Raw genomic sequence first — 27,687 nt, 5'->3', positions numbered from 1 at the left:
AATCTGGTCAGACCATCTGTGGTTTTTTTCTCTCCCCCGTGCAATATCTAGGGGCCAGAGTAGTTGAAAAACATGATTAATAAACAAAATGAAACTGAGGTTGTGACATAAGGAAGTAAATATAACCTGAGAGGCTTGGAAAGAGGGATTTTACTGCTGGAATACACCATGAAAAGATATGAATACCCTTGACTCAAAGGAAATATTGACCTTAAAAAACCAAAAGAGCCAGTTATTTTACCAGCAAAATGAGTTTACGCAGGAAAAGCAGAGAATTGAAATCTGGGACAAGCCAACTGTAGTGAGTCACAGGTAAGTCTGGAGAGCAGAGTGGAAGGGCTTGCTTTTAAAAAGGAAAGAAGGAAACTGGGGAAGGCTGTGGTCATTCTTCATTGGCTTCAGGCTCTGGGCAGCTTGTCACTAGGTCAGAAGGAAACGTTCTTCCTTTTGGGGTCTGAAAGCTGCGGTGGGAGAATCAGGCTTGAGAGCTCCCCCTTCAGGGCTTCGCCACTCCACTTTAAATGAGGTTTCCTTTATTTTCACAGAAACAGAATTTCATTATGAAAGGTAGAGTAGAGCTGAGTGCTAGAAAGATATATTCCTCATGAAAATCAATAGAATGGTGGAGAGTATTTATGTGAAGCTAAAAGGAGATTAGAAACAAACTTTGGCAGTATATCATTAGCGGTTACCAGGATTGCCTGTGCTCCTATCCTGACTGTGTCACTCACAGCTGGGGGACGCCAGACAATTTATTTTAATCTCTCTGTGCTTCAAATTCCTCACCTTCAGAATGTGGATGATGATAATACCTTCTTCACAGTGTTGCTCTGAGGATTAAATAAGATCAAACATGAAATCCCCGACATAAAGGAAGTACTCAATAAATATTAACTATTATTATCATTGTAGGAGTATTCTAGAGAGGACCTGACAAAAGAAAGTGAATAGATTAAATTCACCTAGTGCAAATGACAAAGCTAGATTTCAGGAACACATTCAGTTGAAAATCTCATTTCTTGACAGCAGAGCATGTGATAAATTCTTGTCTTATCTCACTGATAGTTTCACCCAGTAAAAGGTACAGAAAGTTATTAGGGAAATTGGTACAAGTGACCCATGCACTTGCATATTGGCTGCTTAAAAAAAATCAGAACAAAGTATTGAAAAGAATCAGTGTAATTTCCCAGGAAATTACTGACAGGATCAGATTTTAAATTGGCAAAACACGAGAAGAAAGGCCACATACTTACACATTACAGTGATACTGTCAGGATAATGTCAGAGATGCTAAAGTCTAAAATGAACCGTGATGTATGAAAAATGTTAAGGTTAAAAAGTTTTAAATATGTAAGGGGATTTCCAGGAAAGCAGAATTAATATATGTGATGTATATTCTTTGGCAAAAGTCTGTTAATGAGCCCAGCTTGAAGCCTGCTGGCAAAGGAGCTGATCAAGCCTGATTGCTATGTGGTAAAAAGGGATCAAGACCCTGAACAGTTTCCACCTGAGATTCAAAATTGTTGAAATTTGTTGGGATAAGCTGCAGTAGTCTCAACCTAGGGCTCGTAGCATATAAGGGCAATTGCTCTCTAAGATAAAGTCAGCGTTAACATAGGAAGAAATGGGGCTGTTGGGTTGATCCCTATACCAGGTCAGGTGGGTGAATTAGAGTGATGATCCTGAATCCATGAGGCAATGGAATCCATGAGGAACATTGAACACACGATGTCCCTATTAACCGGTGGGCAGGCTATGTAAGGCTAACCAACAAGCATGAACACTGGCAACCCAGGCTGAGGGTAACAATGAAAAAAGTGTTTTGACAGTCAAGGCTTCACAAAACTATAATGGGCAGAAATAGCATTTATCCTTGGCAGCCCTGGTAAGGTTTTAGCAGTCAAGGAGAAGATGTTCTAGGACTAGCCACATGGAAGCATGACTTCTACAAGCCAGATTTCACACAAAACACTTTTGGGTTTGGTGACGCTACCAGTATCATGGCTACATGCCATCAGGAAGTGACCATAATTCCTCTGACTTCAAGGGGTTAGATATGAGCTTTGGCTTGAGTGTTGAAAGAATAAAATCGAGCCTGACTCTGAATATAAATAAGCATGGGGAGATTCCATCAGGGAAGGAGAGCAAAGGCTCAACTTCCTATTAATCTAGGTAGATGGAGCCTGGAGTAGTCCTTCTCAAACTATGATGAAGGACCATGCCCCACTCCTACCCTCTTCAAGGTCAGATACCTCTGTAAAATAATAAGAATGAATTACTTGAAAAATAAAAATTAAAATATCTATAATTTAAAGACCTATTTTTAAATGATTAGATCCAAAAAACATAAAATTAAAATTCAATAAAATAATCAGAACAAACACAACCTAGGGCAACATAATTACAGATTGTACATGTTGTTCACTGAAAGTGCATGTGTGTGTGTGTGTGTGTGTGTGTGTGTGTAAGGTGATTAATATACTTACAAACTGAACTAGAGCCCTGAACGATATTTCAGTCAGTGCCTCTCACCCTTGGGACATGTGGTACGTATTGAAAATGACAATATATATACAACACTGTAGAGTAAATGGATGAGACTACTTAGGCCACTGGGGCCTTCCTGGTCCTCCCAGGTCTTAGATACAACTCTAAGACTGGGAAAAAATGAGGCTAAACTCATGTGGTCACATAAATCATATACTGAGAAAAAGCTTCTCGTGTTCTCTTTCTGTGTGTGTGTGTGCATGCAAGTTATGAGAAAGAGCACTTAATTACAATCCTCATTTACTATTATTCTCACTCTCTGGGATCAACTAATTGCAGATGACATTGGAAGCCTTGAAACATACCTTGTTTTACATAATATAAGTGGCTAGAAACTTGGGTTAATTTGCAGGTATGCAAAACTCTTTCATGAAGACACTGTACTGTGATAACACTAGCATGCCCACATATTGCCCAACCAGGAGCCTGATTTTTAATGTTGAAAGCTTTTCAGTGTATTAAAATGCACTCTTCTTAACTTTTTACCATGATGAGTAATATATTAACACTAAATTTTATTTATGCAAGGTTTTTATTCTACCTTGAATTTAATGAGCAGTATCAAATTTTATGGTTACTGTTTTTCAATTTTTGAGACTCAAAGGACATTGGTAATGTGCTGACTTGACATAAGGAGCACAGAGAAGCAAACAGTGTGATCAGGTGTGGAATTCTGGCATGCTGTCATCCCAAGGCAAAGGTCTTGCCAGGCAATAAGAAATCAAGATCTTCCTTTATCCCTTTCCTTGACTCCATCTAGATGATGCCTTTCCATATGACAAAAGAAGTCAAAGCTTTAAAATGCTGGGAACAGAGAGTAATAAAGCAAGTTTATAGATGCTGTGTGTGAGCAGCGGGATGGGAATGAAATTATCAAATACACAGCCTAGCAAGAAACACTAGAGCGAATGCACTCTATGGCCAGAAGATCTGGATGGGAGTCCTGGCTTCACCACTTACTAGCTGTTATTTATTAAACGGTGAAGTTCTCTGTAATGATGGCATCTTTCCTCACAGCATTATTCGAGAATTAAACAGAGCCTGGATAATAGGAAGTGCTTGATGAGTGTTGAGTATTTTAACAACTCCAAACCAATGTAGACCTACATAAAATGTGCAGAAAATCTTTCTTCCTATCATGTTAAGTATTAATATATTATTTGAGGAATTGTGATCGACCAGAGGTTGTTCTGTGATTGGCTGCCTGCCGCTATTGATAACAGAGAAGATAATCGGCCCCAGTGGTACAGGCTCCTCACCAAGGGCTCAAACGATGTGAGCCTTTCTAGAATAGCAGCAGCTGGTATTTATTGAGCACTGGCTATGTGCCATGTGAAGAACTAAATATATATATATATATATATATATATATATATATATATATATATATATATATATATATATATATATATAATTTTTTTTTTCCGGTACGCGGGCCTCTCACTGTTGTGGCCTCTCCTGTTGCGGAGCACAGGCTCCGGACGCGCAGACTCAGCGGCCATGGCTCACGGGCCCAGCCGCTCCGTGACATGTGGGATCTTCCCGGACCGGGGCACGAACCCGTGTCCCCTGCATCGGCAGGTGGACTCTCAACCACTGCGCCACCAGGGAAGCCCAAGAACTAAATATTAACAGGTATTATGGTCTCTCTTAATCTTCACAACAACCATGTGAGATAGGAACAATTAATTTCTTTTTTGAAGAAGAGGAAATAATAATAGGGATTTAAGTCATTTGCTCAAGGTCTAAAAGTTATTAAATTGCAGAGCTAGTATTTCAACCTAACTGTGGAATCCCGAAATTCCTACTTTTATACTAGTCTCTATTGCCTCTTGATAACTCCCTTAATATTTTCCTAACGTGTACTAGGAGTGGCACTCTGAGGTCCCATTGGTCTCCAATGAGTTATCCTTCCCTTCTTTATCTGGTCGGTCATCTGAAAGAATGTGAAGTAAATCCAAATTCAAACAGAAAAAGCTGAAGGATCAACTTTTCATTACCCTGAGGAATGTGTCCAAAGAACTCAAGTTCTCTTTTGGTATGTCATGGAGGCTCAGTTTCCTTACTTACTATAAACTGGGAATAATACCTATCTTGTAGGATTATGGTGACCATTAAATAGAATAATTTATGTTAAGTGCCTAAAATCATGCCTAGAGTATAAGTAACTGTTGTTGTTGTTGTCCTTGAGAGTTAGGGGAGTGCTGGGGGAGGGAGAAAAAAATTTGAAGGATTGCATGGGTGGTTTACAGACGACTTCAAAGATACATATGCCTATGCCATGCAGATTTTTATTCAGTCCTAGGGTTACACAGATTTTCTCTTTCCTGCTACTCTCCTTGCTGAAAGCTGTGTCCTTTTAAAGTATATGGGTAAGTATCATATTGTGTGTGAAAATCAAAGTGGCACTAGTCTAAAAATATGTAACCTGGATTCTATTCCTGGCCTAGCTACAGCTCCTGTTAACTTATTAATATGTGTATGTCTCAATTTCTTATACATATATATGTGTATTTATAGAATTAACTCCTTCTCCCCCATGTACAGGAATTTGGAAGTGATGACTGAACATCCACAAAATCCTAAGTTCTCTTGATGGAACCAATATGCATACACAAGGCTTATACTATTAGGTCACATATGCTAGTTATAAAATTGCTTTGTTGACAGACATAGGGTTCCATCTACATGCTTATAAACAGAAAACTGTTCATTTAATTGGAATTTACTTTTCTCATGAATTTTTTAGATTTTACATAAAAAGTTTCTGACATTTAACTTTTACAAAATTAAAAATGCTTGCACACTGAAGAAAGAAACTTAGCAAATAACACACTTTACGATGGCGACCTTATGCCAGGGCAGATACGATTTGAATGAACATTATCTTAGGGCACAATTTCAGTTGATTGTTGCATTCCATTTATCAATTGCAGGTAAACAATCTGCAATTTGGGAATTGGAAACATGGAGTATATACTTTTAAAATTATTTCTCTACCAGATACTTTTGCTTTCTTTGTATTATTCTAAACTTCTCTGCAAACATCTTACAATTGGGGCATGGTAATGACCTTTGGGGATCTAAATATAAACATGTAGTTAACATGCATTTTCATGCTAGGACTTGAACCCCAGAAATTTTGATTCAGTTTGATCTGCTCTGGGATCTATAAATTTTAAACCATCTACAAGTGATTCTAAAATGTGTCCTTCACTAAGCTGTAAGGTGAGTTTCACAGACCTTTGTAATCCGAAGGAAAGGTTAGCTTTGCCCCAGCACTGGCAGCCACATCTGTAGAGAGAACATACTATTGGTTTCCTATAAATTTTGTTTTCCAATCTTATGTGTGTTTGTCTGGAGTGTAAAATAAGGACGTGTGAGAGAATGAATAGAACGTCTTGATTTGTGAGGGCCCAGCACCAAGTTCACCTGTCTGCCAACTAAAGCTGCTTTTGTGTTCTCCTGTCTTACATTTATTTATTCCTCATGAAATTTACCCAAAGAAGTGAATCATCGATACTGCGGAAGCACTAGCATTTAGGATTCTCTGTTAGAGTTTGACTGTATTCCATGATGACTCAGTGTAATGTAGCAAAAGTATTTTTTTATCATATATGGTGTTTTCTTGGACTTTGACATTTTCCTATTTGCTTTGATTATACCAGTCCTTAAAATTAGTATAATATCCACTCCAGAAGATTGTTGCTGCATAAAATATGGTCACGAATGAGCAAAGCACTTTGTAATCTGAAAAGTGATATACAAATGTTGAATCTAAGAAAAAATCACCTTCCTGAATTTAATGATCCATAGGAATTTGAACCTTGAAAGGCATTTTATTCTGTGTGTTTACTTAAACCCCACCTTTGGCAAAAAGTTAAGGCAGGTTTCTTAGAGAACAAAGTTTGCCTTCGTTAGAGGAAATTTTTCAAACTGTAAAAATAGTCTTAAAAATAATTACCAAAGTACTATATGGTGATTGCAACAAATGCCAGTGATGTAGAAATTTAAAAAGTAAAAGGAATGGTTCCTACTCTACCCTGCCCCCATGTGCCAGAGGCAATAACTATGACTCTATTGGTGTATGCTGTTCCAGGATTTTATGTAAAGTCTCTCTCTCTCTCTCTCTCTCTCTCTCTCTCGCTCTCTCCACCCCATCTCTGTCTCTCTCCTTCCCTCTCTCTCTCTCAGCAGTTAATTTTTCCTTTAACAAAAATTATCCCTTTTCACATATTAAAAATGTTCTCAACAAATTTTTAAGGCACTTCTAAGTTAGATGCCTAAAGCTCAGGTAATGCTATGTTTGTGCTAATTTTTTGATTCTGAAGATATCAAGAGTGAAAAGCTGTCCATACCCAATTTTTCTAAGTGTCAGGGAAACACACACCTGTTTTCATGTCTTTGTATCTCTGTGTCTCCCCAGGGGATAAAGCTTTTACTCGGGGGATTTCTGGTTGGGGGAAAAGGGTCGGCACCTCAGTCTCACTCTAAGTGATTATTATCACACCAGTAAGTTTCCACTGTGGCTGCTGGGTGCAGGCTGTGAACACATTTGAAGTCAGCAGGGGACCGTTAGAAACCTCCCCTTTGCTGAGAGGAGCTGTAGAAACCTCTGCTTCACTGAAGCATACTTGCAACCTGCGGTCAATCGCTTCTTTTTTTCACGCAGTGTTGTTTTAAACTGTCTTCTATCCCACTGAGCAAAAACATACCCAACAAAAAACAGTACAAATAATCCCCATGAGTGTTTTTGAATTTTCCTCTGCTAATCTCATTGTTAATGGTATGAGGTCTTGCCAGGAGTCATTTGTGGTTTAGGCTACAAAATAACATAACAGTCACACAGCTTAAAAACAATATCAAGCATCAGATCAACGGCTACTTAATGCAAAACCTAGACCAATTGCTTTTCTACCCGTCTTACGGAAAAAGCATTTTATCCTCCTTACAGGTCACTGATTACTATACAAGAGGGCATATTTAGTAATCTGTAGAAGATACAGGGCACTACACTTAATAATGACATAATTGCATAAATTGCATACTGGGAAAGTTTGCATATTAGATTATCAGCAAAAGAGTATCCTGTTTAAAATAAAAATGATCTCCAGTAGTTAGTGGAAAGAGATTCAGATTTATGTTCCCTTATCTATGTTTGTCCTTCCTGGCAGTGAATTTAGCAGCACTTAAATTCCTATTTGGTACAAATTGAAATGATGTTGTCCTTGGTTGAAAGCATTGATTTTTCTACCAAATGGAATTTAGGTAGAAATACCATTTATAGTAGGAATTTCAGGAGGAATTCAAAAGGTATCCCACAACCATTAAGCCTAAACCACCTAGGACTAATTAATCTTCAATTTTAAAGTTTGTATTATATGCAAAGCAAGGTATTGAGAAGTCTGTGTACTTACAGGTATTACTCCTCTTCTGAAAGGGTTGAGAAAAGAATGGTAGAGACAAATTAAATTCCACCACCAAACAACTACTAAAACAGTGGTAGATCCTGGTGATGAGGTACTCCCAGAAGACTATCGGTTTTATTTGTTTATATATATATATATATATATATATATATATATATATATATTTCCTGTTAATAAATCATAATATTATTGTAAATCATAAACCTTGAAATAACTATTGAGATTAGGGGGGAAACATAATAATAGTTATAATTTTACCACTTTCACTGGCTCAATGGACACTAGAACCACTAGTCAAATAAAGAAACCATTAGTTTGAAAACAAAACTATATAAAAACATATGTATTTTCCAATGTATTGTTCATTGATGCTGCCATTTGATTAAATTTATCTTTGGCATCTATACTTAAAAGCACTGACTTCATTATTTGGAGGACTAAGGTTGATTATGGGTGTTCAGAATTTCATTATCACCTTCATGTGATTTGGGTCCAAGTATTGATCTTTCTGAGCTTTGTTAGTCTCCCTCTGAAACAGATGCAATTATTTCTATCTCATTGCTTTGTTTTAAGAGTAAGGAAGGATTTCTGGGCAGGAGAGGAAATTCTCTGCTGCTTTCCCTTCCCAAGGAAAAACTGCCTCTGTCTCCACTCTTTCCTCTATCCCCAAGGAGTAGGGGCAGTGCTCTGATTGATCTGGAATTTTCTTCTTTAAATTCATTCTTGGTATTCTCAATTCTGATGCTCCAAGTATTCTTCTTTCTTCCCTTCGTAAGCTGCCATTCTTCTTGTGCCTCTGGGCATGTTGGATGACTGTGAGCTCAGCCTTCCAAAGAGTTGTAAAAAGGGAGGCCTTGATGAAAGAGTAGGCGACAAGTCTGACAATCTTAGGAGATGTCATGAATAATACAGTATTGAGGTTTTTCTGTTGTGCAGTCCCACATCTCTGTGGTAGGGGGTACTTGGAGGCAGAGAATAGCCACTGGGGAGAGAGAAGTTACCCCCATGAGTTGGCTGCTTCTCATCATTTCTCAATTTATTTCATTCACACTCCACTTAGGAAGAATTCCTTCAAGAGATGTTCAGTTAGCTGATGGAACTTCTTAATTTTCCATGCTGTTGAGAAATTATATTGTTTGTTGTGTTTCCATGGATATTTCATTGGGAAATATTTCAATGGAAAGGCAGGGGGAGACAATCACATGATTAACTGACTGCCAGAATGAACCCAAAGTCTCTTGAATTGAATTAAATAATTTTTTTACACAAGTATTACACATATATTTTTTCCTGCGTATTCTTTTAGAATGTGTGGTTTGTAGGCCAATAGATAATATATCTATATTATGCATTTGTATAATATTTTTGGTTGTTATAAGATAGTCCAACTTCCTATTGTTTGGATTTTTCCCTACTTTAACATATCTATTTTTTCAATTTATGTATCATTAATGCTGCCATTTGATCTAGCAATTACAATTAAAATTTTAAAGTGTAGAGATATTCCTTTAATATTTGAATTCTGTTCAATAAATATATGTCATTTTCAGTATCACTATTTAATACTTTATCCAGTTTGTTTTTTAGGATATAAATATTTGCTTGTCCAATTTATGCAGAGTGTAGGGTTCAGCCATTTTGTTGTGAATCTGTAAGTTCCTACCTCTTTGCATTTGTGGTTGAACAACTCTACCTGTAGATTTCTGAAGTCTGAAAATCTAGTCATGTTTATTTTATGTTCAACTTGAAGACCCATCAAAATGAATAGATATTACATGAATCCCTGAATATACAACAGAAGGAAGAAAAAACAGAAATATTTATTAAAATCAAATTTTTCTTTTCCACAGCTAATGGCTAAAATAATTACATAGGAAGTTTTTTGCTGGTTTAAGCTGTTATGAATACGTATATATATTTCTGTTTTGAATCACTTAAGTTTACACTTTTTCACTTAGTCTTTAAGAAGAAAATAAGTACATTTATCACACAATGACTGATACGAGAAATAGTGCTTCATGCAGCTTTTTGAGATACCTAAAGAAAAGCTTCTATGTCCATGAAACGTCCGATTTTGATTTATTCTCACTCTGTTTAGCCCACCTCCCTCATGGCTCACTGAACCACAGGAGAATGAATTTCCTGAAATGGTAACTTTGGCTTTTAAGAAATCACTTTGTGTCAAATCATTCATTATTCTGAGATAACTTCTGGTATTATTCTGCTATTCTCTAGTCCTAGTGAATGACCTGAATCCTTTATATTACTAGGGGCAATTCTGAATAACTAACCACAAAAATGGTAGAGTAAGTGGGTCTTTTCTTTTTCGAATAAGCAGGTTGCTTTTAGAACCTATATTTTTATTGGAAGGAGGAATGTTAACTTGAGGAAAAGGTAGCAAGTGTTATTTTTTCGTGAGTCATCAATTAGATTCCTTTTCATGTAGGGAAGGTAGCACCGTCATTCTCCATTCTTTCTATCAATTAAAGGATTTAGAGAGGCCAGAGGAATCATTTGGGGACATTTGATAATAGATATGAGGGTCCAGCTGCTCCTCTCAGATTTGTGTTTACATGTCTAAGTCTGAGAAATAGATCAATGAGCACATACATGCCTTTCATTTCTTTCATTTTACTAGTGAGGAGACCTTTAAATACATTGTGATTCCTTTCACATGTTAACTAGTATACTCTCAAACTTTCATATTTTATTTTTAATTGGGGGAAATAGTGCCTCACTTAAACCTGTGATGTGAGAGGCTCTGATACAATTGAAATGAGCCCAACAGCTGTGGAGATATTTCTGTGCCTCTTTGATGAAGTAATCTAGTTTGATGGATGTCTTTATTTCTATCTTAATCACAGCATGAAAGATTAGCAATACATGTGTTTCACTTCAGTTAATTACTCAGAATGCATGCACAAATACAAAGCTTTACTGCAATTAATTACTTTGAATTTCAATGAATGTACAAGAGACCACACAAAGTATCTGTTAGAGAAAAATTAATGTTAGAGAAACTTTGTCTAAGAGCCTCCTCCAGGTCTAGATTTTCTGCCATCATAGTGAAAAATCTGAAAATATAAACATGTAGAACATATAACAATAAATCAGATAACTGGATGACCTAATATCCTGTCTTTAGCTATAGTCATTACCTGAGGATTCAAAGAATAGTGAAAAACTATTAGATTAACTGCTGCGGTTATAGGAAAAAAAGAAAAGGCATATGCTCTTACTGATACATTGATCCACCATTTATGACATTAAACATAAATTTTATTAGTAACTATTCTTTTGTGCTGGTTCTGAAAAAGTTTATAGTTTTAAGACAAGATTATTTTCTCATTTTCGCTGTATGTGCCATGTTCTGAACACATCCTGATTACTGGGTACCATGTAAATAAATAACAATCTTTTATAGTTAGAAACTAGAAATAATCCTTTCACTGGCTGTGGGTTATGAGAAAAACTTCAAAATTGAGAGATAATAATAATAGCAATAATGGAATGTGGACTATAAAGAAACAGGTTAAAAAGGGAACAAGTAAAATAAAAAGCAGCTTAAGCTTCAGATTCATTTATCAGAGACCAGGACTGTCAGCTGGTTAGGTACACCCTGGGGAGAAGTCAGCTATCATGGATGCTGGAGTTTACAAGAAAGTCACCTTGTAGACACATGACACTAAAAGTAACATAATCATGTAAAAATCAAAATTTATTATAAAGAAATATTGCTGGGGAAAGAAGAAAAGTGATGGAAAAAGCAATAGAAAATGTGTATGAAATTAGGCAAAGAAATCTGTCAAAAATTCCCTAAAAATGGTAACTGAGAAAAAATAATTTGTGGCTGGAACACTGCTAATTCCCATAACAACTAAAGTTGTGCAAATACATGTAGTAAAAATGTGTCCATAACCAGCTTGACACATTTCCATAGACAGCAATTGCAGATGTCTCCATGAAAGAAGGAAGGACATATTTTTATTTATTTTATTTTAAAGCTTATTCTTATTTTTAGGAGAAGGGACAAATTTCCTGAGCTAAGAGGAACCCACCAAGGGTGCTACACAGAAGTTAGTACCAATTTACCCCTCTCTAAGCTCTGGGTATTTTCATGATAAGTAAAGATACATTGTTGAACATACAGGTATATTTAATACCCTAAGAGCACACCTCAATGGAGCTTAATTTCTGTACTTTGATAAAGGATGGATCCTGACTTCATTTGCATCATGACTTAAGGGCACATTTATTTAGACAGCAGAGTAAGGGTCACAGGAATTTTAAATATGGAAAAACATTCTTAAGCAATTACCTTCCTCATTTCACTGTGACTCTTTTGCCAAAAAAGCATTTAAAAAGAAAGTAAAGCAAAGCAAAAGCAAGCAATAACAGAGAAGTCCCCTCAGCTTTTAAAAACTCTAATAAAAAAAAAACTCTATTGACAATACACAGGGAAAACATCAATTTGTTTTAGGGGTTAAGCTTACAATATAACACAAGTTCAAGAGTCTCTTCTGAAAAACTGAACAGATGAAAAATACTTTATGGATTGCTGGTATCTTCTTCTTCTTTTTTTTTTTTTTTTTTTTTTTCGGTACGCGGGCCTCTCACTGTTGTGGTTTCTCCCGTTGCGGAGCACAGGCTCTGGACGCGCAGGCTCAGCTGCCATGGCTCACGGGCCTAGCCGCTCTGCGGCATGTGGGATCTTCCCGGACCGGAGCATGAACCCGTGTCCCCTGCATCGGCAGGCGGACTCCCAACCACAGCACCACCAGGGAAGCCCTGTTGGTATATTCTTGAGAAAGAATATTCTGGTTGAAAGAGCAGTTGCTTTCTGACTTTGGTTAGAAAATCTAAATTCCAACATAGTTGTTGGATGAAATTATACAATCCAAACCTCCTCTTATTGAAAATGGAATTTGGCTTTGGGTAAGTGACTTCATTACTCATCTGTTAGTTATTCTTTGAACAAAAGCAGTTTTGTTGCTCAACCTAGGATATGAATAGATAAATGCCTAACACCCTTTTCACTGAGGCTTGGGATGTTGCCAAAGCCATCTTGCAAGTTCAAGAGTAAGTGCCACAATATTAAAAGGTCTGAATATCAGATTCATTCACATTCAATGTCCATGAACTGCAAATTATACAAACAATTACTTCTCCTGAGATAACGTAATTTTAAACTTTTCTATGGCTACCAAACAGGAAAGTTCAGTTTTTCTGGAACCAAGATGTTACATGACCCATTGACACAAGTACAATTAGGTAAAACTGACATTATAAAAATGGTGATTGTCCCAGAATATTTTGGAATGAGACAAAATGTAATGGCTCGTTTTTGTCCCTGAATTAAAATGAACTATCTAATAACAAAAAAGAGAGGCAGATTGTTTTTAGGGTACATTGGTTGATTAGTGAAAGAAACAGTTATAAACACCAAGTACTCATGGAGGTGCAAAACAAGGTGGATTCCCCTTACTGTTCATTTAGAAACCAGAGACATATGTGAAGGCTTACTTTTTTTTTTAAAAAATAGATTTTTATTGGAATATAATTGTTTCACAATACTGTGTTAGTTTCTGTTGTACACCAAAGTGAATCAGCCATATGAATACACATGTCCCTATATCCTCTCCCTCTTGAGCCTCCCTATCCCACCCCTCTAGGTCATAGCAAAGCACGGAGCTGATCTCCCTGTGCTATGTGGCTGCTTCCCATTAGCTATTTTACATTCAGTAGTGTATATATGTCGATGCTACTCTCACTTTGCCCCAGGTTCCCCCTCCCACCCGTGCCCTCAAGTCCATTCTCTATGTCTACATCTTTATTCCTGCCCTGCAACTAGGTTCATCAGTACCACTTTTTTTTTCTTTTAGATTCCATATATATGTGTTAGCAAACGGTATTTGTTTTTCTCTTTCTGACTTACTTCACTCTGTGTAACAGACTCTGGGTCTGACTTACTTCACTCTGTATAACAGACTCACTACAAATAACTCAGTTTCATTCCTTTTTATGGCTGAGTAATATTCCATTGTATATATGTGCCACATCTTCTTTATCCATTCATCTGTCAATGGATATTCAGGTTGGTTCCATATCCTGGCTATTGTAAATCAGAACAGTGTTAGTGGCTGAAGACTTTGGTTTTGATTTAAAAATAAGTATATATTATAAAATGAAGTAAAAAAGACAAAAATGATTGTTTAGTTGTTGGCTCCATTTTTATAGGACTAAATATTAATACTTTTAAAAAATACTGAGCCTGCAAATTAGTGAATATTCAGAGCTGAAACCACCTCTCTCCTTTGAGAGAGAGTTGTTTAGTACACCTGCCCTGCCTATTCTTTTTGGACATTTCTGCTTTATTTTTTATTTTTATTGTTTTTGCGGTATGCGAGCCTCTGACTGCTGTGGCCTCTCCCATTGCAGAGCACAGGCTCCGGACGCGCAGGCTCAGTGCCCATGGCTCACAGGACCAGCCGCTCCGCAGCATGTGGGATCCTCCCGGACCGCGGCACGAACCCGTGTCCCCTGCATTGGCAGGCGGACTCTCAACCACTGTGCCACCAGGGAAGCCCTGGACATTTCTTCTTTAAAACATGGTTATTTTTGTAAATCTCCTGCTTATGTATACTGTGTAGAATGGCAGATATGTTTCAAGACACCGTAAAATATTTATAATTAGAGAAAATTTTTGTTAGTTGAAAATCAATAGGTATTTATTTATTTGTAATTTATTTATTTTATTTATTTTTGGCTGCATTGGGTCTTTGTTGCTGTGCACAGTCTTTCTCTAGTTGCGGTGAGCGGAGGCTATTCTTCATTGAGGTGCTCAGGCTTCTCATTGCGGTGGCTTCTCTTGTTGCAGAGCACGGGCTCTAGGTGCACGGGCTTCAGTTGTTGTGGCACACGGGTTCAGTAGTTGTGGCTCGCGGGCTCTAGAGTGCAGGCTCAGTAGTTGTGACGCACGGGCTTAGTTGCTCTGTGGCATGTGGGATCTTCCCGGACCAGGGCTCAAACCCGTGTCTCCTGCATTGGCAGGCGGATTCTCAACCATTGTGCCACCAGGGAAGCCCAATAGGTATTTAAAAGTGAAATATTTGGGGCTTCCCTGGTGGCGCAGTGGTTGGGAGTCCGCCTGCTGATGCAGGGGACATGGGTTCGTGCTCCGGTCTGGGAGGATCCCACATGCCGCGGAACGGCTGGGCCTGTGAGCCATGGCCGCTGAGCCTGCGCGTCCAGAGCCTGTGCTCCGCAGCGGGAGAGGCCACAACAGTGAGAGGCCCGCGTACCGCAAAAAAAAAAAAAAAAGTGAAATATTTATTAACCTATATCTATGCACATACATGTTCACACATATCTACATTAATTATATATATAAAAGGTCCTATTAACCCAAGGGACATTAGAAATAGGATGCATTTTTTAATTTGAATCTGTTGCCACCCTATTTTGGTCTGAAGTACCTTTTATTGAATATCTGAAAAATAGTAGATATTGAATAAATATTTGTTGAATTTTCAAAATTATTTAAGTTTTATATACCTAATGCCCCATATTCAGAGTGATTTCATTTATTTTCAGAAATCACAGATCAATTTTAAAAAGTATGTTGCCTTTATTTTAAAACCATGGTGCCAATGTAGCTGTCTATCCATGATTGAAAAAAAAGTTTTAATTGAAAGATGATCCATGCTCTTAGATTTAAATAATAATGGGTATTGATTGTCCAACTTTTGGATAGCTCCAGAATGGAAAGAAAAGAAAAGAAAGTTTAGTTGAACTAAGTAATATAGACACATAACTTGTCTACCTTATTTATTTAATACCTCTCTGCAACTGTTAATGATAATTTTCCTGGGATAACTTAAGTCAAGGGTAGCAAGTTCAAATGTCTTAGGGCCAGGCATGTAAATACCTTCTGGAGTTGCTGGGTTGTTTTGAGAGCTGGGATGAAACATTGACGTACTCTGTTTAGGAGTATTTAAATTCAGTCTCCATGTTTTAAAACACTGTGCTCATCAAACAAAACCGTTTGCCTCCCTAACATTTTAGGCACAGGGACTAAATTAAAATGAATATATGGCAGTGGTTTTCCAGTGGCCTCTGTGGAAAGGCAGCACCAGAATGACTTTAGTTTGTTAATGCAAATTTTAGTTCACAATTGGACATTCTAACTCTGTAGATCTAGGTACCCATATTTTAATGTACAAACAATGTATATTTCTAAGGATTTACTGTTAAAAATACACAAACAAATGATCAAAAAAATCAGATGCACACTTCAAAAATAAAGTCATTAGAAATGATAGTGAGTGACTGAAGAAGTAGTGTTTGCTGAAATGAGAGGTAGTAGATGTGAGGCAGTCCTGATGCTTAAATATTGGCTTGTTACACATATTTCTGTTTATTATTGGTTGTATTTGAGCTTTTGCTTTCGTAAAATATAGGCACAATATGCAGTAGAGACCAAGGAAAGGAAATAATTTGAGTATGTAGATTAATACAAATAAATCCTCAATGGTCTGTGCTGAAGTTTGTTTCTGCTCTTACTTTCAGTGTATTCCCACATATTTAAATGAGAGCTTCCTGGAGGATATAATGGTTATGAATATTGGCACTTAACCTAGAAGCAGAAGTTGAATAAACTGTGGGAAAATAAACTTCTCTTGACCATGATTTCAGGATTAATATCAGCAGGCAATTGTCTAAACTATAATTGTTTTCTTGATCTGCTGCTTTTGTGACAATTATATTCAGTAAAGAAAGCATTCTAGTGAAGTGATGCAATGTATTCATCTCCTTCACTTCTTTTTTTTCACCTGATCTGTTTGCCTTGATGCAATAGTGTCTTCAGTTTGTTACCCTCAGACCGCCATCCTATGACTGGCCTTGATATTTCAGGTGAGTGTTATTTCAACACCTGTGTTGTTCTGCTGGGCTGGTTCCTGGATGGGATCTGTGAACCCTGAAAAACTAAATGAGACTGGCCACGTGATGAAGGGTGGCTGGGCAGCTGGTGGAGCCCAGACAGATGGAGCAATCTCAGAATCCAGAGGGTTTGGGCAAGAAGCATTAGCCAGAAGTCTAGGCAGCTAGGAGTCAAGGTAAAGAAGATAGTTTTGAGCATGGGGATGTAGAAGAAAGTGTTTGGTATCAGGAGACCAATGGAGGGAATGAGTCTGCATTTCAGTCTTATAGCAGCTACAGTCCTGGATGGCAACCATGGCAGAAGCAAGAGCAGCAAGGGAGAAACAAGAATTCTCTACCAGAAGTGGGGACTGAAATGTTTAATCTTAAGGGTTCTAAGGTTCATAGGTTCTTAATCCAATAGCCTAGTTTTTAGAGGCTGGGTTTAAGGTTGGAATGAGATTTGTTTCCAAGCTGACCCTTGGGATTCTTAAAATCTTCCTGTCTAGCATCAAAAATTTCTCCCAGAATCAGATACCAGCAGTTAGAGAATTTAGTTGACCTGTTCAAGATCACAAGTTAATTAGTGTTGGGGCCAAAGTTAGATCCTAGGTTTTCAATTTTCTTTTTCTTTCTTTCTTTCTTTCTTTCTTTCTTTCTTTCTTTCTTTCTTTCTTTCTTTCTTTCTTTCCTTCCTTCCTTCCTTCCTTCCTTCCTTCCTTCCTTCCTTCCTTCCTTCCTTCCTTCCTTCCTTTTTTATTGGAGTATAATTGCTTTACAATGTTCTGTTATTTTCTGCTCTACAATAAAGTAAATCAGCTGTATGTATACCTATATCCCCTCCTTCTTGGACCTCCCTCCCACCGCTCGCCCCATCCCACCCATCTAGGTTGTCAGAGAGCATTGAGCTGAGCTTTCTATGCTTTATAGCATGTTCCTGCTAGCTATCTATTTTACACATGGTAGTGTACATATGTCAATCCTAATCTCCCAATTCGTCCCAACATCTCCTTCCTCCACTGTGTCCACATGTCCGTTCTCTACATCTATGTCTCTGTTCCTGCCCTGCAAATAGGTTCATCTGTACCATTTTTCTAGATTCCACATGTATGTGTTAATATACGACATTTGTTTTTCTCTTTCTGCCTTACTACACTCTGTAGGACAGGCTCTAGGTCTATCCATATCTCTACAAATGACCCAGTTTCATTCCTTTTTATTACTGACTAATATTCCATTGTATATATGTACCACATCTTCTTTATCCATTCATCTGTCATTGGACATTCAGGTTGTTTCCATGTCCCAGCTATTGTAATAGTACTGCAATGAACACTGCAGTATGTGTTCTTTTGAATTATGGTTTTCTCAGGGTATATGCCCAGTAGTGGGATTGCTGGGTCATATGGTAGTTCTATTTTTAGTTTTTTAAGGAACCTCCATAATGTTCTCCACAGTGGTTGTGTCAATTTATATTCCCACCAACACTGCAAAAGGGTTCCCTTTTCTCCACACTCTCTCCAGCATTTATTGTTTCTAGATTTTTGATGATGGCCATTCTGACTGGTGTGAGTTGATACCTCTTTGTAGTTCTGATTTGCATTTCTCTAATAATTAGTGATGTTGAGCATCTTTTCATGTGCCTCTTGGCCATCTGTGTGTCTTCTTTGGTAAAATGTCTATTTAGGTCTTCCACCCATTTTTTAATTGGGTTGTTTGTTTTTTTGATATTGAGCTCCATGAGCTATTTGTATATTTTGGAGATTAATCCAGTGGTCCCCAACCTTTTTGGCACCAGGGACTGGTTTCTCGGAAGACAGTTTTTCCATGGACTGGGGGCGGGGTGGTGGGGTTTGTTCAGACTGTAATGCAAGCGATGGGGAGCAGCAGATAAAGATTTGCACGTCCACAACCCACCTCCCTGGATTAATCTTTTGTTCATTGCTTAGTTTGCAAATATTTTCTCCCATTCTGAGGGTTGCCTTTTCATCTTGTTTCTGGTTTCCTTTGCTGTGCAAAATCTTTTAAGTTTCATTAGGTCCCATTTGTTTATTTTTATTTTTACTTTCATTACTCTAGGAGGTGGGTCAAAAAGGATCTTGCTGTGGTGTATGTCATAAAGTGTTCTGCCTATGTTTTCCTCTAAGAGTTTTATAGTGTCTGGCCTTACATTTAGGTATTTAATCCATTTTGAGTTTATTTTTGTGTATGGTGTTAGGGAGTGTTCTAATTTCATTCTTTTACATGTAGCTGTCCAGTTTTCCCAGCACCACTTATTGAAGAGGCTGTCTTTTCTCCACTGTATGCTCTTGCCTCCTTTGTCATAAATTAGGTGACCATATGTGTGTGGGTTTATCTCTGGGCTTTCTCCTGTACTATTGATCTATATTTCTGTTTTTGTTTTCAATTTTCAGACCAGGGCTGTCTATGCCACACCAGAAATGCATGTAGAAATATTTAATTGTTTTTGACATGTTTGCTTGTCACTGTTGCTTCATAACCATAAAGAGAATTAAATAATTAGGGACAGATTACTGGAGAGATAAAATGAGAGATAAAATGAAGCAATTCACAGACACATCTAGTAAAGACATACAGAAATTTGTCTTGGATTTTCAGAAAGCCTCAGAACTGACTGACTTCTCTGATTATAATTTACACATGTCTATGGTTGATTTTAGATGGATTCATTATAGATTGTCAACAATCATAAGATTTTTCAGATTGGAAAGTTCCATTATAAGTGAATTACCAAATAACACATAATTCCATGTACCTATCTTACTGATAATTTTGTCTTTTCTTTCATTCTTCCAAACTTAGCATTAAAAAAATGTCTTGAAATTCTATGTTATCATAGTTTGAGCTTTTCTGTCCTGTTGTTGTCCCAATTACCAAATTTTGAATTAAAAGTTTGTACAGGATAGATTCCTATATTATCTGAAAATTCAACCATTAATTCAAAGCAATTCACACTCTATGCAATCATAATTACATTTATAATTTTATGTTCTGTTTTTGCCTTATAACCTTTAAAGTTAGCGTGGACCCCTAACTGATATAAAAGGAACCAATATTTTTTATACTAACCAAAACATAAAAGAAATATTATTTCAAAATTTATCAGATGATATTATTCAGAGATGAATTTGCAGTATTACAGCAGCACAGTTGCCTTAGATATCTCAGGGTTTTGTTTGTTTTAAGCAAAACTGATTTTTTTTTTTTTTTTGCTGTACGTGGGCCTCTCACTGCTGTGGCCTCTCCCGTTGCAGAGCACAGGCTCCAGACACGCAGGCTCAGCAGCCACGGCTCACAGGCCCAGCCGCTCTGCAGCATGCGGGATCCTCCCAGACCGGGACACGAACCCGTGTCCCCTGCATCGGCAGGCGGACTCTCAACCACTGCGCCACCAGGTAAGCCCAGAACTGATTTTCTTAACAGGAGAATCATTGAGCTTTCTGACCTTCATGGGCCCAGGACACTGATAGTATAGTTTCATTTTTACTACACAGAATCACACTCAGCTGAGACTAAGCTCTGACATCAAGGTGCCCAAGGAAAGCTGCAGGTGTGGGAACGGGAAGTGAATGGGCCAAGGTGGAAAGGTTTTTGAGAGAATTTCTGTCACGGAGAGGATAGATTCAGGAAATCTACAGTAACAGGAGATTTTTAATTAATTAATTAAATTTATTTATACCAAACAGGGAAGAGAGAAAAAGCAAAAAATGAACGGCATGTCCAGAGATTGGGACAAATATTTGAAAGAGCTGGGAAGAGAAGGAACAAATTTTGTATGAGAATATCTAGAGTGAGTTGAAGTCTACAGTCTTGCTACTGAAAGCATTATTCAAGAGCTAGCAGCATCAACACCAGCTGTGAACGCATTAGAAATGCAGACTCTTGAACCAGGTTCTGTACTTTAACACTATCCCAGACAAATTAATGGTTGAGATTTAAGTTTGGGGAGCCTGTTTTTGACATTAAAATAAATACAAATATACCTTCAAACATTATCAGAATTACTTAGAAATTTTTCTTTGAAGTTTGAATTTTACATTTTAAAGCTATGGGAAAATGTTAGAGATCTTAACAATTTTGTGTTTTACTTCTTGTTCACTCTCAGTTTTCTTCATATGAAATATTTAATTATCAAGGTAATTATAAAGTATGCTTGGTCAAAAGCATCCTATTAAGTGTTTTCTTGTAATATTAAAATATTTTACTTTTTAATGGATTGAAATCAACTATGAGCTTGCATTTTAAATTACAGTTGCATACCCTCCCCAGTTTTTGTTGTTGTCAGATGGTGCATTTTTCTTTTACAACATTATTTTTAATAAATGTGTGAATATAAAGCATTGAGATTGCTTTACAAGTGTCACAACACCTCCGTTATGATTACTGGATTATATCTTCCCACACCTTATTTTGTTTTGTTTTATTTTATTTTAAATCGCTCATTATCCAGCTTAACCCAATTACCTATTAGTCTTGGCTGCAAATACTTTTTTTTTCTTTTGCGGTATGCGGGCCTCTCACTGCCGCAGCCTCTCCCGTTGTGGAGCACAGGCTCCGGACGCGCAGGCCCAATGGGCATGGCTCATGGGCCCACTCCTGGACCAGGGCACGAACCTGTGTCCCCTGCCTCGGCAGACGGACTCCCAACAACTGTGCCACCTGGGAAGCCCTGCAAATACTTTTTAATGCTGTTCAAAAAATTCAAATCCACCACCCAAAGCAAAGTTTTGCCAAAGGAATAGATATTCAAAAATGTGCTACCAGTATGAAAAGCAGTTTACAAAGACAGGTTCTAAAAAATATTTTTGGCAAGTGTAGTTTCAGTATGGTAAATGTCAGTTTCCCCGGGTGTCTGCTTTCAAAGAGTTTATGTTCAGGCACATATACACATTTGATATATTTGCTAAAATATCCATTTCATTGCCTTGAAAATATAGCAAATGCCGAAGGAAGAAAAAGAGCTCAAATTCAAATTGTACAATTTTTTTTCTTAATTATAGATGAAAACTTGAGTCAGGTAGAAATATGGTAAAGCAGTCCACTATAAAAATGATAGAAGGTTCTAGGTCAAGTTGACTATTGGAAATAAAGCTACTATGATGTTTCATCAAATATTAGGATTCAGTGCCAAGGATTTTCATTATACACAGGGTATGAAGTACTTTATAAATCACCATATCTGCTGACATTCAATTACATTCAGTCTTATTAATATGAACTATAGAATGTTTTTAGGTGTCTACTGGCAGTAAAATCAGCTTTTTTATAAAAAATCTTGGCAATCATACATGGCCCAAAAGTTCACAAAACACCTTTAAACATCCAAGATATAAATGCTGATTATTTTTAAATGTTTCAAACTACAGACTAATTACCTAAGAACCTTAAAAATAAATACCTGTCCATATGCCCAGGGTCTGACTGAAATAGGACAGCAGACTTTGTGCAAATCAGGTAGTGATTTTTCCAAGAAAATGTAGTCCTTCCACACCTCTTTCTATATGATAACTTTATTTTGCACAATAATATATTTTTATGAGTGAATCTGGTACGTTTGTAAAATGGATTCAAAGTCTCTGGGAGAAGAAACACCTGTCCTGGTTCTTGTAATTCCTCAATAATAGCTCCTGTACAGGGCAGATAATGTTGAAAATTGACTCAACATTTTAGCATTCTCACACTTCCAGGTAATGTGAACTCATCTTTTCTCTCCATTTTATATTTTCTCTTCCAACTGAAGAATCCTTACATATAGCTTTTAGATCAGAGGTTTGAAACACTGGTTGTATTTGAGTCATTTATAAAACTATTGATTCCTGGACCTGTATCCAGGTATTCTGACTTCTTGTTCTGTGGGATGCCCAGAGATGGTATTATGATTATGATTATGATTATGATTATTACCACCACCCCTGTTAATTCTATTATGCAATCTGGATTGGGAACCGCTCTCAGATCATGGCTATGAGGAGCTGAAAAACCTCTATATAATTTTGTAAATAGCACAAGAGAGAAGAGATATTCTTGTAAGATGTCCTTTAGGCTACCACAAATTTTATGGCATTTATGTGAACCACATGATTTTTGGGATTTATTTGCATATATATATTGTAATATATATATCAAATGTACTTATGCCCCATATTTAGAAATAAATAATTTTTTTATTTAAATAGGGCTTAAAATCATCTTTTCAAAGCAAGGCACTTCAAACCTTAAAGAGTTCTCTCAGGTGTGTAAGCACCTTGATGAGAAATATTTTTCCATGACCACAAGGGGGTACTAATGAACTGCGACTGTAAATGGTGTAATTCAGAATTAAAGTAAAATCGGTAATCATATGCGCAGGTTGAAGTCATTGTTACCAGCAAATTTTTCTTTTTCTGAAAATAAATGATTTATAGTGACAGTAACATAAACTGCTTTCTATTCTGTATGTATAATTTCTCTATGCCCACAATATAGTAAGGAATTCTCTTTCTTTGGAAAATATTTTCCTGTAGAGATGTTAGTTAAATTTTCTAATTTAAATGCTTGGACATTGTTACAGGTTTGTTAAATATATTTTAAAGGGACAGATCAATATGTTTTCTCTAATTTTAAAAATGTTTCTAGTGTTTAATTTGTTTTCCATGAACATGTTATACTTTTATTAGATTAAAAGTAACATTTATTATTCTTATGACTATGAATGACCCTGAGCAGATTTAATTCTTCATTTGTTTCCTAATTTATCAAACTCAGACTTGAAATGTACTCAGAATTGACAAATGTTAAAATAGTTTTTTTTGGTAGGATTAAGAATTTGAGGAGATTAACGTTATACTTGGTTCAGACTTTAAATAGTTAATTTTTTCCCAAAACTTGACTTTGTAACAAAAGAATATTCTAAAATATAAACACAGAAATCATCTATGGAATTTAGTCCAATAAACATTATGAATGCCTTTTATTTTGAAGCAAATAGTGCTGGGATTTCATGAATAAAGAAGGCAGGTTTCCTGTTCTCAAGAAATGTGCAGTTTAGTGAATTTAAAATTATTAGTGTAGTGGAGATTAAGAGATTTGTGATTCCCTCCCCATTCTGTCTTGTACCTTTCCCCCATATCATCTTAATAGGCCTCAGGATTAGACACCTTCCCCTACAGGAAGACTCAATGCATCCACCTTTTGGAACAATTGAATTTCCATGCGGCATGAAAAGCTGGTAAGGCAAGCAGGAGTTCTGTCTTCCAAACAGAAGATAGTTGACTCTTTTGTAACATACAGCAATGAGTAAAGCAGAGAAGAGCCTTTGAGCTAAACCATGGAAACTTATTTTTTAGTACTCCGAAAACAGTTTCCTGGGCCTCCTGTCCCCCAGTGGTCCTGCATGCCAGTATCCAACTGAGTAACGCACAAGTACATTGAACTGCTTCTGCTGAAGTCCTTCTTTCCAAGATTTCAGAGTCCTTCATAACATATCTCCTTTATGGTAATATTTATCTCCACTCTGTACCTTTCCATTTTTTATCATGTGCAAACTGATGTGCATTTTTATTTGTGAGGACCTGGGCTGGATACACTCTGAGGCTGGTCTATGCTTCAGAAAGTTAAAAATAGTTCAGAGTCTTCAGAGATGGGGCCGAATGTAGTTATCATGGTCATTTAAATCAGGATTTTCTTGCTGCTGAGATTCTATGACTATTGCAGAAATAGCTGCATGAGTTTTGGTTACTCTGCTGTCTGGACTCTTAACTTAGGCTCAGGATTCCTGTCGCCTGGTCTCACCACCAGCAGCCTGAGCCGCATATGATGACTTACCAACGTGCCTTTTCCGTACTGCTGAGACTCTGGTCTGTGTTTTGAATTCACTACCCTGTTTTGCTATGTTGTCGGATCCTAAGGATTCGGATACTTGCTTTTTTGATTTGAGTCACTCACATGGATGCAGATATGTCCCATGGCCTTCCCGTACCTGATCTCTGCCTTGATTACCCAATCTTGAACTGATGTGACTTCTCCAGTGTCCCCATGACACTGATGTCTACATAGCTAACTCGTTGCTCCTTGCCTCGCAATATGTCATCTCCACCTTCCTCAGGGCAGGCTTCCCTATACCACAAATGCAATGGGATCATTCTCCTATTTGTGCTCGTACATCAACACTTCCCTTTTTTATGTCATCATCTATTGAAAACCCAATTCTCAAAACACTATTTCTACTTCCAAAACCTTTTGTTTCACTATAATCTTTCTCCTGTAAACATAGACTTTTCCTCTGTTCCATCATCTGAAAGATTCCCCTCTCTTCACATCCTGCCTATTTCTTTGTTGCCCTGTTTTGAGGCAGATCTTTCCTTCATTGTCTTCTGGAACCAACAGGCTCACCTTAGCGTCAATCCTGGGTGCAAGTTGTTAACAAGAGTCAGTTAGGAGCTTCGTTGCAACTAAGCCTGCTGTTGGCAGTTGATTTTATTGAAATGGGATTTGTTTTAAACAAGTTGATAGCTATACAGAAGCTTACGGTCACTGAATGAACCAAGATCAGTTGCACTCAAATTTATAGTGGATAAAAACTGACTGGGTAGGAAACAAAAAAATAGGAGGGCATTCTAGTTTCTACTGTGGCTCAGGACAGATACCCGTGACCACAGAAGATAATTTGGAGGAGCAAAAATGTGAACAGAAAAATGAGACAAAAAACAAATGAAGCTGTTAAGCCAGCACACTAATTCAAGTTGATTTCTGTGACTGGTGGGCCAGGGGAGTCCTGAGAGAACTCACAGGGGATGAATTTTAATCTTCAATACTCCACATTCCTAAGTAATGCTTTGGCTCGAGGTTAGAGAAATCAGACTGAAATAAGATGGGGAAAATAGAGTTTGGGGATTCCTGAGCAAGGTAAAAACTGGTCTGAATTTGTGGAAATGGAAGGAGAGATTTTATTGTTCCTAGAATAACCAGGTAAAACCTATCTTTAGGTAGCAAAAGCAGAGCTTTCTGCTGTATATCAGCAACATCCCTGCACAGTTAGACCTTACCCCTTCCATCCATCTCTAGATTTTCTACTCCATAATCAGAAATTTTCTGAATTTTAGTCATAATGACTTCTTATGGTATTTATATTGGTTCAATATATTGGTTTATATTGACAAAGACTACTGGAATAAGTAAGGAGCATAGCTGTGTTCTTTAATTGGAAGATAAGATTGTGGCAATGGTCAAATTAACACCAGCAAGGTCCATGTGACATGAGGATGTCCCCATCCCTTATCACAGTCCAGTAAATATCCTGCATTAAAAACAATGTGGCAGAGTATTCTTGACTCTAAATTTTTAAAATAAGCTTGAAGACAATCAACTAATTTTCTTACTAATTGCCCAGTTGTAACATTGATGATATCAATAGGGTTAGCAAGTTTAGTGACTTCAGGTCACATTTTATATTTTTAAAAATGTATTTGTTGACTAAAGCCTATTGTTTTCTAGCCTGGTAAATTTTTGCCAGCATCTAGGTTTATAAGCCCTGTGTGACTTACATAACAAATGCAATTAGTCTGTATGCCATTTAATTAAAATTCCATGTATGTGGTCTATTTATTCAGGAACTTCAAACTTTATCTCTTCTATAGGATAGCTAATACATAAAGTACATTAAGGGATTCTCAATTATCATTTAAAACTCATTATTGGCAATGTTTAGCAGCAGTACAGTAAAGTTATAAACACTTCTATATGCTTCTTTTACCACCTCGCTTTGTGCAGTTGTCTGCAAAAATAAATTTTCCAAATTTAACAAGGAAAATTTCATTGCTAATTAGATTTAGAAAACAGTCTAGAAACTAATAGAAAAAATAAATTTAAGAAGAGGGGACAATTAGTCCAAAATTATCCATGAAATCTTTACTGCTACCATGTAAGGTCTATTTTCAGTTTACTTTTCTTTAACATCTGTAAAACAGTGATTAAAATAATATATAAGTGCGTACTAAAATAACTGGTGGGAAAAAAGCATAGAATAGATGTCTTACCTATATGCAAAAAGTGAACTCATATTCTTGTGTATTTTAGAAAATTTACACTTATCACACAATTTAAAGATTTTTATTTTATCATAGTACTTGGTGGAAAAAATCTTCTGGTCGTTTTTAAAGGAGTGATACCACACGTTGACAGTAGATGGCACCGTTGTCATTTTCTAACAATGTACTGCGTCAGAGGGGTCAAAGGCTCTCGTGGGCACCCATTCTTTCATTTAAGAGGCGAGAAGGACTACTGCCCAAGAATCAAGCTTGAAAGTTGTTATTAATTTGAGATTACATCAAAGTTCCATTCTTTTGTCACTCTCTGTTTTAAAAGAACAAAAATTCCCTCATACCTTTGCTGTTAACTGCTCCACTGGAGTAGCCTAAAATTCTTTTATGTGTAATGATTTTCTTTTAAATGATTTCAGTGCTTTTGCTGACACAACAGAACAAAGTCTTACAGAAATGATGCTAAGGAAAGAAATCTATCACCTCATGATAAGGATAACAATACTGTTTATTCATCTTTGATATTTTTTATCCCTTTCAGTAGCATTGCATGTGTAACATGGCAGTTATAAAGGTTGCAGTCAGTTTTCATTAGGAAATTATCTGTATTTACATTTTCTTACAAATTGCTGAAATTACCTCCCACCAGCTCTTTTGTCAATCCTCAATCCATTTACTGCTACTCTTTATCCTAAAACAAATAACAGCAGCAACAACAAAACTTAGTTCACTACTTTTCCTACAACGGTTTGCTA

This window comes from Hyperoodon ampullatus (assembly GCF_949752795.1).
Source record: "Hyperoodon ampullatus genome assembly, chromosome: 8".
In the NCBI taxonomy this organism is placed as follows: Eukaryota; Metazoa; Chordata; class Mammalia; order Artiodactyla; family Ziphiidae; genus Hyperoodon; species Hyperoodon ampullatus.
Note: the sequence above shows the minus strand (reverse complement) of the source record.